The sequence below is a fragment of the Bombina bombina genome, chromosome 6 (assembly GCF_027579735.1).
Source record: "Bombina bombina isolate aBomBom1 chromosome 6, aBomBom1.pri, whole genome shotgun sequence".
In the NCBI taxonomy this organism is placed as follows: domain Eukaryota; kingdom Metazoa; phylum Chordata; class Amphibia; order Anura; family Bombinatoridae; genus Bombina; species Bombina bombina.
In genome coordinates this window covers 536,854,288-536,869,032 of record NC_069504.1, presented here as the reverse complement: position 1 = coordinate 536,869,032, position 14,745 = coordinate 536,854,288, and the positions used below count along the sequence as shown (strand labels likewise).

The 14,745-nt window shown below is 36.2% G+C and overlaps 1 long non-coding RNA gene across 1 annotated transcript; it reads left to right on the top strand.

Annotated features, from left to right (window-relative positions):
• Positions 1-5,721: 5,721 nt before the first annotated feature.
• Positions 5,722-7,278, top strand: LOC128665161 (uncharacterized). Its single transcript, XR_008403011.1, has 2 exons — positions 5,722-5,933; positions 6,124-7,278. It is a non-coding gene; the product is annotated as an uncharacterized LOC128665161 (long non-coding RNA).
• Positions 7,279-14,745: the final 7,467 nt, after the last annotated feature.

Genomic DNA, 14,745 nt, shown 5'->3' with positions numbered 1-14,745 from the left:
TATGTATGTATTGAATGTGTTTGCGTGTAAATGTGTTAAGTGTACTGAAAAAGCACTCGCTCGCTAACTCACACTACTACTAATTCTCACTAACTCACACTACTACTAATTCTCACTAACTCACACTACCACTAACTCTCACTAACTCCCACTAACTGACTCTATCACACTACCACTAGCTCTCACTAACTCCCACTACCACTAACTCACTCACGCTCCCACTAACTGACTCTCTCCCACTACCACTAACTCCCACTCACTCACTCACTCACGATAACACTAACAACTGACTCTCTCACACTAACACTAACTCACAATAATGCACAAACTCTCTAATCTTAAACCTCCAATCTCCAAAGACCCACCAGCAACACAGTCAAAGAAGCCATGCTTGTGTGGTGCTTATATACCCTGTGTAAATGTTTAATGATGTACCTATTTGCGTTGTAAATTGTGTTCATGTGTGCTTTATTAGCAATTAGTATTTGTGCAATGTGTATTAGGTGTGTGAATTTGCGCACGCTCATTTTGAGTTAGTATTTGTGGAATGTGTAGAATGCGATGATGTCATAGTGGTCGTTTTCTATAACATTGTCCAATAGTATTATGTTTAAATATTAATTTGCGATGGTGTGGTATTAGTGAAGTGTTGTATATGTATGTTTGTCCTAATATATATTGATATTGAATGTGATTATTTTGCTAGTGTATGTATTATTTTTATTTTTCTTGTTGTTATTTTGCATATTTCCGCATCTTAAAGTATATGCGTATTCCATGTATTTTATTTCAATAAAATTCCCCCCGCTTGTGAATGTGTAATGCTTCTGTGCTTTGTTTAGTGATTGTTGTTGTGACATTTGCGGCGTGTTATTGTTGTGCATGATGTGGTATGCGTCATATGACCGAGCTGTGCGTATTTCTCGCGAGATCGAGTGTTAGATGAAAAAAGCGTGTTTGTTTGCTTTTCCATTGATCTCTATGGGAGACTGTCTAACGCGGGCAGGATTCCGCATGTGAAATACACGCGTTAGGAGTATCGTTAGAAGCTTTTTTTTTACTCTAAATACCGGAGTCAAACAATGCCGTGCGTTAGACATAAACCACGCGTAGCGTTAACAACCCATCTACCGCCAAACTCCAAATCTAGCCGTAAATAATTCCTATTTAAAACTAAATACAAACTTACCTGTAAAATAAAATATATGCTAGCTACAAAATAACTAATAGTTATATTGTAGCTATCTTAGGTTTTATTTTTATTTCACAGGTAAGTTTGTATTTATTTTAACTAGGTAGACTAGTTAGTAAATAGTTATTAACTATTTAATAACCACCTAGCTAAAATAAATACAAAGTTAAAATAAAACCTAAGCTGCCTTACACTAAAAACTAACATTACAATAAAATAAATTAAATTATTAACCCCTTAAGGACCAGCGACGTACCCTGTATGTCGCTGGCCTTTTTTTGGGACATGATTGTTTTATAGCGCGGTCTTGCCACCAGCGTTGAGACTGCTCTATTCCACAAAGCCTGCTGGAGGGAGGGCATTAATAGCATGTTCATGCTAGACTTGTGCTATGTCCTGAAAAAACCCTTAATGACAAGTGACATACAGGGTACATTGTGGGCATTAAGGGGTTAAAATACAATTTTCTAAATTACAAAAAAAACCCCACTAAATTACAAATAATAAAAAAACACATTTTCAAAAATAAAAACGAATTACTCCTAATCTAATAGCCATATCAAAATAAAAAAGCCCCCCCAAAATAAAAAAACCCTAGCCTACACTAACTGCCAATGGCCCTTAAAAGAGCCTTTTGTGAGGCATTGCTCCAGAGAAATCAGCTCTTTTACCTGTAAAAAAAAATACAAACACCCCCCAACAGTAAAACCCACCACCCAACCAACCAACCCCCCCAAATAAAAACTATCTAAATATCTAAATAAACCTAAGCTAACCATTGCCCTGAAAGGGGCATTTGGATGGGCATTGCACTTGAAAGGGAATTTAGCTCTTTTATGGTGCCCAAACCCTAAGCTTAAAATAAAACCCACCCAATTAACCCCCGATGATCCACTTACAGTTTTCGAAGACCGGAAATCCATCCTCATCCAAGCAGGCAGAAGTCTTCATCCAAGCGGGCAGAAATCTTCATCCAAGTGGCCAGAAGTCTTCATCCAAGTGGGCAGAAGTCTTCATCCAGACAGCATCTTCTATCTTCATCCATCCGGTGCGGAGCGGGTCCATCTTCAAGCCATCCGGCGCAGAGCATCCTCCTCTTCTTCTGATCGCCGTTGTAAAATGAAGTTCCCTTTAAGTGACGTCATCCAAGATGGCGTCCCTTACATTTCGATTGGCTGATAGAATTCTATCAGCCAATAGGAATTAAAGTGGAAAATTGAGATCACATTAGGATTTAGCTCACATTCTATTGGCTATTCCAATCAGCCAATAGAATGCAAGTTCAATCCTATTGGCTAATTGGATCAGCCAATAGGATTAAAGCTCAATCCTATTGGCTGATTGAATAATCCAATAGGATTTTTCCCCTTTAATTCCTATTGGCTGATAGAATTCTATCAGCCAATCGGAATGTAAGGTACACCATCTTGGATGATGTCACTTAAAGGGAACTTCATTTTACAGCGACGATCGGAAGAAGAGGATGCTCCGGGCCGAATGTCTTGAAGATGGACCCACTCCGCTTCGGATGGATGAAGATAGAAGATGCAGTATGGATGAAGACTTCTGCCCGCTTGGATGAAGACTTCTGCCCGCTTGGATGAGGACTTCTGCCCGCTTGGATGAGGATGGATGTCTGGTATTTGAAAACTGTAAGTGGATCCTCGGGGTTAGTGGCTATTAGATTAGGAGTAATTTGTTTTTATTTTTGATAATGTGTTTTTTTTGTAATTTAGTGTTTATTTTTTTTGTAATTTAGAAAATTGTATTTTAATAATTTAATTTATTTTATTTTATTGTAATGTTAGTTTTTAGTGTAAGGCAGGTTAGGTTTTATTTTACTGGTAACTTTGTATTTATTTTAGCTAGGTAGTTATTAAATAGTTAATAATTATTTACTAACTAGTCTACCTAGTTAAAATAAATACAAACTTACCTGTGAAATAAAAATAAAACCTAAGATAGCTACAATATAACTATTAGTTATATTGTAGCTAGCTTAGGGTTTTTTTACAGGTAAGTTTGTATTTAGTTTTAAATAATTGTAAGGTTTATTTAGCTTTATTTTAATTATATTTTAGTTAGAGGGTGTTAGGGTTAGGGTTAGACTTATGCTTAGGGTTACGTTAGGGTTTGGTTTAGGGGTTAATATATTTATGTAGTAATATGGGGGTTAATAGTTTAATTTAGTACATTGCATTGTGGGGGGCTTGCGGTTTAGTGGTTAATAGGTTTATTATAGCGGCGGTGTTGGCGGATGGCAGATTAGGGGTTAATATTTAAGTAGTGTCTGCGATGCGGGAGGGCGGCGGTTTAGGGGTTAATAGGTTTATTATAGTGGTGACGATGTCGGGGGCAGCAGAAGAGGGGTTAATACATTTTAATAGTGGCGGTGATGTCCGGAGCGGAAGATTAGGGGTTAGTAAACTTATTATAGTGCAATGCGGGAAGGCCTCGGTTTAGGGGTTAGGTAGTTTATGGGTGTTAGTTTACTTTTTAACACTTTAGTTATGAGTTTTATGCTACAGCTTTGTAACATAAAACTCATAACTACTGACTTTAGATGGCGGTACGGTTCTTGTCAGTATAGGGTGTACCGCTCACTTTTTGGCCTCCCAAGCAAACTCGTAATACTGGCGCTATGAAAGTCCCATGGAAAAAGGACTTTTTTAAAAGTGCGGTACTGACGTTGCGTGACGGCCATAAAGGTACACCTATACCTACAAGACTTGTAATAGCGGCGTTAGGGAAAAAGCAGCTTTATGAAGCATAATGATGCTTTTTCACTCATAACGCCAAACTTGTAATCTAGCTGTAAGTGAATTTCTTAAGTCCCATAGGTAGTCTCCTATAAAACAGCTAGACATTAAAGGGACATGAAACCCAACATTTTTCTTTTCTGATTCAGGTAGAGCATGCAATTTTAATCAAGATTCCAATTTGTTTCTATTATCAAATTTGCTTCATTCTCTTGGTATCATTTGCTGAAGGAGCAGAAAAGCACTACTGAGAGCTAGCTGAAAACATCACGTGAGACAATCACGAGACAAATGTGTGCAGGCACTAATCAAAAGCTAGCTCCCAGTAGTGTAGAATTAATTTTTTAACAGATACCAAGAGAGCAAAGTACATTTCAAAATAGAAGTGAATTTAAAAGTGTCTTAAAATTACATGCTCTATCTGAATCATGCTAGTTTAAATTTGACTTTCCTATACCTTTAAATAGACGTAAAATCTAGTGTACACTGTGGTCTGTCAGTAAAATAAAGTGTGCCCTGGCTATGATGTACAAACTGCAAAGTGTACCTGCTAATAGCCTGTGCACTATGTGAATGCAATATGTGACAGGCACCCAGTCTACTGTGCTTACCAGCTACAGAAAAAAACTGCCTCCAGTAGAGAACCCATCCAGTGCTGTGTATGTCACAGCATAGGGTTTATGTAAGGAGTATATCAATGGCCCAACAGGAGGAGGCTATGGGACAGATGCCCACAACCCCTATGGCTTAATTGTGAATAACTCCTTCACTGGGAGTGATTGTATCTCCCCTCTGTCTCTCAGTAGCAGCTCTCTTGGGGGCGGGGGGAGTGAATCACAAATCGATCTGTGAAACCCTTCTCAGGGAAGAATCTGGAGCACCTCAATTCTTCACCTACCTCCTGGGAGGGAAATATGAGGCTAGCATACCAGAGAAGTGAGAGGAATGAAGTACTCTTGGAGTTTTGAAAAGCTTTGCCTCCTCCTAGTGGCCAAGAGTTGAATCCCTGGTGTAATGGATTGTGGACTCTCACCACCAGAGCATGTGAGCAGAGCGAGCGGGGAGTGCAAGCGTGTGGACTTTGGACAGAGCGCAGAGCGTTATTTTTAAAAGAACAGAGAGGTTGCCCTATGTCCCGCTCCAATTTCGCTCCAACATACGGCGCCACACTCTGAAGAGCATTATTTTTAAAAGGACAGAGCGTTGCCTTATGTCCCTCTCCAATTTCACTACGATTTAGCTCCAACACACGGCGCCACACTCTGAAGCATGCCCAAGCCGACCCAGAATCCATCTGTCTTCTTGCAAGTTGTCTAGTAGACTATTTTCAAAAATCTAAATTGTCAAAAATCGTATGAAGTTCACCAAGTACTTAAAAAAAGAAACTGAGAAGTCATACAGGTGTACAATTAAAACAAAAATAACTAACAACAATAATGTGGTAGAAGAAAAAGAATGTGGTAACATTGTTTCAGTCAGTAAAGATTAATTTTGGAATCTAAAAAGGCATCTCTCTGGAAAACACGAAAGTGTGCTACGTGAAAACGCTGGGAAGAAAGCAAAAGGTTAGCAAAATATGAGCCTAATATATTAATTTCAAATTTGTTTGGTCATTAAAGGGACAGTCAACTCAATTTCAAAAATAATTTAATGATTCAAAGTAATAGGGCATGTAACAATTTACTTTTATCAATTTTGTTTTGTTCTTCTTGGTATTCTTAGTTGAAAGCTAAACTTTAACCTAGGAGGTTCATATGCTAATGTCTTAGACCTTGAAGGCCGCCTCTCTAATCTGAAAGTTTTTCACCACTAGACTAGAGGGTGTTAGTAATTTTGTTTATGTGTTTCATATAGATAACATTGAGCTCTTGGCCTCATGCATGTGGATTTACAGAGGAGTGACTGAGCACTGATTGGCTAAAATGCAAGTCTCTCAAAACAGTACTGAAATAAGGTGGCAGTTTGCAGAGGCTTAGATACAGGTAATAATCACAGAGGTAAAATGAATATTATTATAACTGTGTTGGTTATGCAAAACTGGGGGGAATGGGTATTTAAAGGGATTATTTATCCTTTAAAACAGCAAAAATACTGGTGCTGTTGACTGTCCCTTTTAAAGTAGGCCTACTATGGTTTGTTTCTTTTAATTTGTGATTAATTTTTATTTTATAGAGAGAGGAGCAGCAGCAGCTACAAGAGAAAAGAGGTGAAGAATTCAAAGGTTTTTTCACTGCTCGCAAAGGCCCAACCATAACAAGGGAGAGAAAAAGAGAGCTGTATGTTGCATTTTTAAAAATGATTTACATGGACTATGAACCGCTGAATACAGGAGAACGGGAAGGGATGCAACACTTCGCCAGCGCGGCTCAACCGGGCTACACCCCCCCCTGCTTCAACACTATCAGGGACACGCTCATGCCACATGCCCTGGAAGAGATGGAAGCCAAACTGCAAGAACTGATGGGTTTGTTCTGTCAGTGGATATTTGGACCAGTAGAAGAGGGCACAACTTCCTTGGCATCGTGGCCAGTTTCATTGATGGGATGTTCAGAGGGCATACGGTTTTGTTGGGCTGTGAGCACATACAAGGGCACCATACCGCAGATCGTATTTACCAAAAGTATGAAAGTGTACTGAAATATTGAAACGTGCAACGACGTGTGATTAGGGTCGTCACTGACAGTGTGAGCAACATGATCAAGACGTTTAACCTCCTCCCTGGCACTGAACAGGAGGCAGAGAGCGAAGTGGCCGCATATGCCAGCAGCAGCACTGAAAATGAAGAGGCGGATGAAGGACCACCTGCACCATCGCAAATCCAAGTGGAAGAGATAACCACCAATGTAGAAACTATGATAAATCAGTACTTTACTGTGTCTAATTTACATCTGAGATGCCCCATTCACATGCTTCAGCTGGCGATCAAAGACGTTTTGGAAAGAAAACTCCACGTCTTTTCCCTGCCTGGCTAAAGTACCTTGCATTGTGTTCAGCATCCAGGGTTTTTTTCCGCTGCCGGACTGCTGTCAAGAAACCACCGCAAGAGTCTGAAGCCTCAGACTTTGGCCAAACTTGTGTTCTTGAAAGTGAACTCAAAAGAAATGTAGATAAGGAAAGAAATTCATTTTTATTTTGTTTTAAAGGTTGACTATATATGTAGGCCAATTTAATTTGTAACCCTCCAAGGTAGTCACTAGCCAGCCTTGTCAGGAGCCACTAATTAGGCCCATTGATTTGTTTAATTTTACAGGACTTTTGTTGTTATATTCCTTTTTACGCAGGCTTAATTTGTAATTTGAAATAAATCATTTCTATTTGAAAAATGTAGTTGTTGTTGTTGCTCTTTAGTTCTTTGGTCTGCGGTTTAAGCTAAAAGTTAAAGGACTAGTAGTGTACCCTACCCGGCAGATAGAGCATGCAATTTTAAGCCACTTTCTCATTTACTCCTATTATCAAATTTTCTTCATTCATCTCTGTCTTGTTATCTTTATTTGAAAAGCAAGAATGTAAGTTTAGAAGCCAGGCCCATTTTTGGTGAACAACCTGGGTTGTTCTTGCTGATTGGTGGATAAAGTCACCCACCAGTGCCACCACTAATAAACAAGTGCTGTCCAGGATCTGAACCAAAAAAATGGCTGGCTTGGGGCGGCTTCTTAGCCTAGGCTATAATGCCTTCTTTTTCAAATAAAGATAGAAAGAGAACAAAGAAAAATTGATAATAGGAGTAAATTAGAAAGTTGCTTAAAATTGCATGCTCTATCTGAATCATGAAATAAACAATTTGGGTTCAGTTCAGTATCCCTTTAAGAAGGCAATACAATACAGGGCAGCCATCTGAGCCATGGCAGTACAATGTATTTTGAATGGATTAAGAAAAGGAGGTTCGAACTTCTGGCTGCCGCTGTATGCTCTTCTAAGCTCCCCCTGAGTGGAAGTAGATCTCCCATGACTACTTCTTAGAATATGGTTACGGGACGGCCCGGGTTACGGTAATTATTAGATCAAGTGAAGGAGGGGCACTGAAAAGCAGAAGGATAGATGGGGTATTATCTACAATAGCAATGTGTACTGTTTGTATAACTGTCTAATTGTTTATACAGTTTGAGTGCTTCTATAATAAGCAATTAGACTGGATAATTTAAAACATATTATTTAAGGTTTAAATAATATGTTTTAAATTATCCTGACCTGAGTGAAGTCTAACTGCTTATTACAGAAGCACTCAAACTGTATATACATGTATACAGTAAAGTTATACATTTAAACTAGTCATATATGGTGTTTAAAAGATTAGGATGATAATTCATTACATAAATCTAATCTTCTATGAAAAAATTAAATCTTAAATCAGAGGATGATTGTGAGTGTATTGTATATTACAAAGCAAATCTGAGCTCAGAATTAATATTAACAATTCTCTAATTTATACAAAGTTGTTGCCAACTTATAAACATAAAACCTTCCGTGGTAAAAGGCTCCGTAATACAAATTAGTCTGCCATTATAGGTAGGTAGGTTAGGTACTACTAGTAGGTATAGCCATTAAGCCAACATCAGAGTGAACGTTCACTGACTATAATACCCACTTCAAATCATAAACACTAAATAGCTGTTACAGCTGTCCGACTACCAAGCCTATTGGAAGCAATCAGAGGCAGAGAGGAGGAATCGGGACCCAGAGCACCCGATTGGTGTAACATACATGTTGATTCACAGATCCTTCTGCTTGGAGTGACTGAAGACGATACGGAGTAACGGTTATGGAGAGCAGATGTCTAAGTCCCACCCATCCCCCACCCGGCAATAACTCAGCAATGCATCCACTGACTGTACACTACAGTGTGTAGATTTGAACTTTGTGCCATAATTTGGATACGTCACGAGTCGACACCAATTGTGAACTGTCTGTTACTATACTGTGAGCATTTTATACAATTACTTGTGCCATAGTACTGTATGGCACAAGTTATCGAATAAAATACCCCCACAGTATAGTAATAGCTCACAATTGTATTTGGTGATGTATCCAAATTATGGCGCAAAGACAGTTCAATAATACTAATGTACAATTGTGAACTAAGTCTGTGTGGGCAATGCATTTACTAATACTAATGTGAGGTGAACTGTGGGCTACTGGGCTTCAATTAAACACACCAACTTGTGCCTGATAATTCATTGGAACTTTCTCTTTTATCACGTATTCTCCGTATTACGGAGCCTTTTACCACAGAAAGGTTTTATGTTTAAATGTGATTGTGGTTTGTGGCCACAGCTTTTTATAAATTATAAGAGAGTTGTTAATATTATTAATTCTGAGCTCAGATTTGCTTTGTATACACATTATCATCATCTGATCTGATTAAGATTGTATTTTATCTCACTTTTTGGGTAAACTGTCCATTTAAATACATGGCCAATTGGCCATGCAGATGTTTTTCCTTTTTTGTAGTGAGCGGGAGGGCAATTTGTGTGGAAAATGTAGAGTGTGATTAGGGATACTACACTTCTGCTCTCCTAGCTAATCCCAATATGGAGTGTGCTAACCTCATAAAGTACACCCTTAGTTCAAAAAGAAAATGTGGGGGAGGGATAGCGCTAACGAATAGCTGAGAGCCAAATTATCTAAAAAACTCTAATGAGATAGTGCATTACTAGTATAAACAATAAAAATCGAATCAAAATTAGCGTGTCTACGTAGCCAAAAAAAGGATTGGATATATATGTACAAATAAATCAATATTTATTATAACAATATAAGATAAATTCTAACATAAATTCTAACAGATAACTCCTATAAAAAGATGCCGGCATCAGGTAAAAAATGAGTGTATCTAAAAGACTGCAATGAGAGTGACCATCTGAGGCTCTCAAACAAACAAAATCATTAGCAGCATATATGACTAAACAGAATTATTAGCAGCATGCATAACCAACCAGAATTATTGGCAGCCTATATGACAAAAACAGATAAAATAACTATAAAGTCTATTGAAAATGCTTAATATCAGTATTCCCAAAATGGAGCTGATCCGTGGGTGATAATGTTTACCAGTGTGATCCGTGGGTGGTAATGTTTACCAGTGTGATCTCCTTAGGGGGTAATGTTACCAGTGTGTCAATTCAAAGACCGGGTAAAAACGGAGTGATGTGAGAAGTAACTTTATCTTCTTTCTGTATGGCTTTCCTCCGTTTTTTAGCCTGTTTTTAGCCAGTATCTGTCCGTCCTCTGCAGCAGGTATCCAGCGTGTGGAAATGGTCCCAGAGGGGTCAAGTTCCGGGTTAAAGTTCAGTTCAGATTTCCAAATAGTAAAGCGCCGTTGTGCAATATTTCAGCCTATGAATGATAGACCTTTAAAAAGCACTCTGGGTTCGTTTTCTGTGGGTCCTGGGGCAGGAATTACACATGCAGAGACGGCTCACCTGTGATCAGTGACCGCTCAATGTACCTGTCCTATCCACCAACGATACCTCAGCTAGTAAAGAGATATAAAATGTATCAAGGTATAGTAAGCAAGCTCTACGCGTTTCAGCCTCCAGGGGCCTTTATCAAGATGCTTACTAAATGTTTAGGCCATTTTAAATAGCCCTCTCTCTTTTCTCATTGGATAATACCCAGCCAATAGTGAATAAGCTATTGGAGATATGTGAATCATTGTGTTACAAACACTTTAGTCAAAAACGTTACATTGTTTTGTTAATTCATATGTTTACACTTGATTTTAAGTATCTTTTATTTGATTCATTTGATACAATAAATCCAATCTTGGCAACCTCTTATTGAATATGGAAACAATATAAAAAATATAAAAAATATAAAAAAGTTATTAAAATATATACGGAAAAAATATATAAAAATATAAAAATATATGTGTGTATATAAACAACAAATATTTGAGATGATTCTGTCTCTACTAAGTTTCTAAATGGTTTTGGTAGTTATATGTGTGTGTTAATGTGGTGGTGTTAGAGATATCGAACATTTGTACAAAGTAATAACAATTTCATGAAGTTTGTGCAAAATTAGGAATTAGTTTAAAATAAAAATAATAATATATACACATGTATTATAAAATATAAAATCATACACGTGTATAAAAAGATTATTTAAAATTCTTTTTTTGAAAAATTTGAAAAATTGGATTTTCATATTAGCCTACTAAGATCCATTTCGGAGTTCAGGCCATGGGGGTGGAGGGTTTTAAAATTGAATATAAATTCAGCTTCCTTTTTTAATAATACATTGTTAATATTCCCTCCCCTACTCCCAAGATTAATTTGTGTTACACCCCAATATTTAAAATCTTTTAGACTCCCTTCATGTTTTTCTTTAAAATGGTTATATAATTTTGTTTCTGAAGAGCCGTGCTCTATTTTTAAAATATGTTCCCTGATGCGATCTCTTAAAATCCTACTCGTCTGTCCAAAATAGAACAGATTACATGAACATTTGATGCAATAGATTATATTCTTATCAGAACATCTTATTAATTGCTTTATTTTAAAACTGAAGTTTGTGTTATGTGATTTTAAATCTTTTATCTTATGACTGTGTTTGCATGACTTACAGGTGTTACACGGAAAAAAACCAATTAGTTTATCTCCTTTCATATCTTTATATGTAGAATGTTGTTGTTTTTCCTTATATTCACTGGGAGATAATAAACTCTTTAAGTTTCTAGCTTTTTTAAAAATTATATCAGGTTGATTTTTTACTTGATTCCCTAGTATATGGTCCTGTTTAATTAAATGCCAATGTTTTCTCAGAATCTTTTTGACTTCATAGTGTTCTGAGCTAAACCCAGTGATGAAAGGTACAAACAGTTCATTGGTTTTTTGTGTAACGGATTTCTTTTTTGGTAGTAATAAGGTGTTTCTATCAATTTTAGCAACCTCTTGTTGTATTTTGCCTATTCTATTGCTGTCATAACCTTTCTCTATAAATCTGGTAGTTAATATCTGGGATTGTGTCTGATAGCTTTCTAGAGATGAACAATTTTTCTTTACTCTCATATACTGGCTTTTTGGGATATTGTGTTTCCATTGATTTAAATGGCAACTGGATGAATGTATATAATTATTAGCGTCAATCGCTTTGAAGTAGGTTTCAGTGTGTATTTGATTATCATTGATTTCTATTGCAATATCTAAAAAATTGAGTTTCCTACAACTGTATTCATGAGAGAAGGATATTCCTAAGTTGTTACTGTTAAGATCTGTTAAAAATATGTTTAATAGTTCAACGTCCCCACGCCACACAATAAAAATGTCATCTATGAATCTGCAATAGAGCACAAGGTTCGCCTCCCAATGGCCATTGTAGATGTAATTCTCTTCAAAATGGCCCATAAATAAATTAGCATAACTGGGGGCGAACCTTGTGCCCATTGCAGTTCCCTTAGTCTGGAGAAATACCTCCTTATTGAATAAAAAACTGTTATTTTGTAGGATAAAACCAATACAATCCAAAATAAATTTATTTTGAGTCTCAGATAGATCTATATCTCTGTCTAAAAATGATTTAATAGCCTCTTTTCCCATATGGTGTGATATATTAGTATACAAAGAATTGACATCACATGTTGCCATAATGTAATTTTCTTTCCATTCTAGGTTTTGGATTTTATTTAGAAAATGTGTCGAGTCTCTTAAATATGCTGGTAGCGTTATCACATATTTCTGTAGGAAAAAATCTACATACTGGGATAGACCTGATGTAAGGGAACCTATCCCAGAGATTATGGGACGGCCAGGGGGATTTTTAAGATCTTTGTGGATCTTTGGTAGAAAGTAAAAGGTGGGGGTCTTAGGATATGTTGTATTTAAAAAGTTAAATTCTGATTCATTAATTATACCTTCTTTCTTAGCCTCTTTGAGTAATGTTCCTAGTTTTAATTCCTGTTGCTTTAATGGATTCTGTTTAAGTTTAGTGTAAGTAGTCTTATCTTGTAAGATCCTATTTGCTTCTTGGATATAATAGTTTGTGTCCATTAGGACAATCCCCCCACCCTTATCTGCCGGTTTCACTACTATATCAGTGTTATTTTGTAATTCCTTAAGCGTTTCACTCTCTTTTTTACTCATATTATTTTTAAAAGGTTTGCTTTGATCAAGTGTTTCTAAATCTTTCTTTATATTCTCCTCAAATAATTTTATGTGTTCGCTTTTCTCCTGTATAGGAAAGAAATCGGATTTTGCCTTCAGGTCTGTATGGATGTAACTGTTTTGTGTGTCTCTGTATTGTATGGGATTTTTGAGAAAGTATCTTTTTAATGTGAGTTTTCTAATGTACTGATTGACATTAATTAAGGTCTCAAATTTATTGAGTCTGCATGATGGTGCAAACGTGAGGCCTTTTCCTAATACTTTCTCCTGTTCTTTGGTTAAAATCACTTTACTTAAATTAAATATTCCAACTTTCTTTTTGCTTTCTATCTCCTTTGTGATTTGTTTAGAGGTTCCTCTCCCTCTTCTACCTCTAATCTTCTTTTTCCTTGTGTGTTTCTTTCTGATATTATAGCTCCTGGATAATCTCTTGATGGCCCCGCCTTTGCGGGGACACCCTCTAAAAAATGTTTCGTCTGTGTGTTGTCTTCTTGTATGTTTGAATTTAGTTGTTTCCTGAATTGATGAGTTCTTGCGGGGCTCTGTTGTGCTTGTAGTGGTGTATATCTGTTTTGTAGGGGTATTCTCCAGTTTTGTTGTTCATTATAGGAGTGTTTGGGGTATTCTCTATGCATATTATATGAATGGTTTGATTGATTTCTAAATCCATTGTTATTTTGTCTATTATTATGTCTGTTGTCATTGTATCTGTTATTGTGATAATTGTATTGATGACTGTAAAAATCTCTATCTGAGTTTTCATGGTTCTGATATCTATTTTGGTATCTGTGTTGATACCAATTTTGATGATTATTGGGGTACCAATTTTGGTGGTTTCTTTGGTTATATATATTATCATAACCTCTCTCATTGTTGTATTGATTATATCCTCTCCTTTGTGGTATATATTCTTCTCTTTTTGTGTGCCAACCATTATTTGTGTTTCTACTTGGTGTTTTTGACCAATTTTCAGAGTCTATGTTCTGATATTCATTCTCATTATTGTGATGTGATAATGAAGGGAACGATATAGAAAACATCCATATAGATTTGGAAAACACTCTCTCTAAAGAAATAAAACATACTTTGGAAATTAAATACATGCAATATTATTTAGATTCAAATATGGTACCAAGAGGTCTCAGATTAAAAAAAGATTGTACATTTACACTACCAGAAAATTTAAAAATAGAATGGTTTGAAGTATTAGAAAATGCCTCTTTAAACCTTATGAAAATTGTAGTCAAAGCGAGAAATATACAACTTTCAGAAGTAAAAAAAGACATTGAAACTATAAAAAATAAAATGAACAGCATAGAACAAAATGAGGAACACAAGAACACACAAATTGAAATAATAAGGAGAACCTCTGAACTTAAAAATAACATCACCTTGCAGAAAAATTCAAAATTTCAAAGAGATACAACAGATTATAAAACAAATGAAGATGAGAGTAATTCCAAACAAATTACTAAAGAAAGGATTATAGAGGAAATTATTATTGATAACCCCACCACAGATAATTCTAGAAGAGAAATAGCACATTTATTTAGCAAAAAGAAAAACATGAATAAAGATAAAGAAAATGTACCCAATTATACAAATAACAAACATAAAACTAATTATCAGAATCACAAAAGAATTGAAGAAGTGAATAAACAGCCAAATAAGAGAAATGAAAATCATCACAATA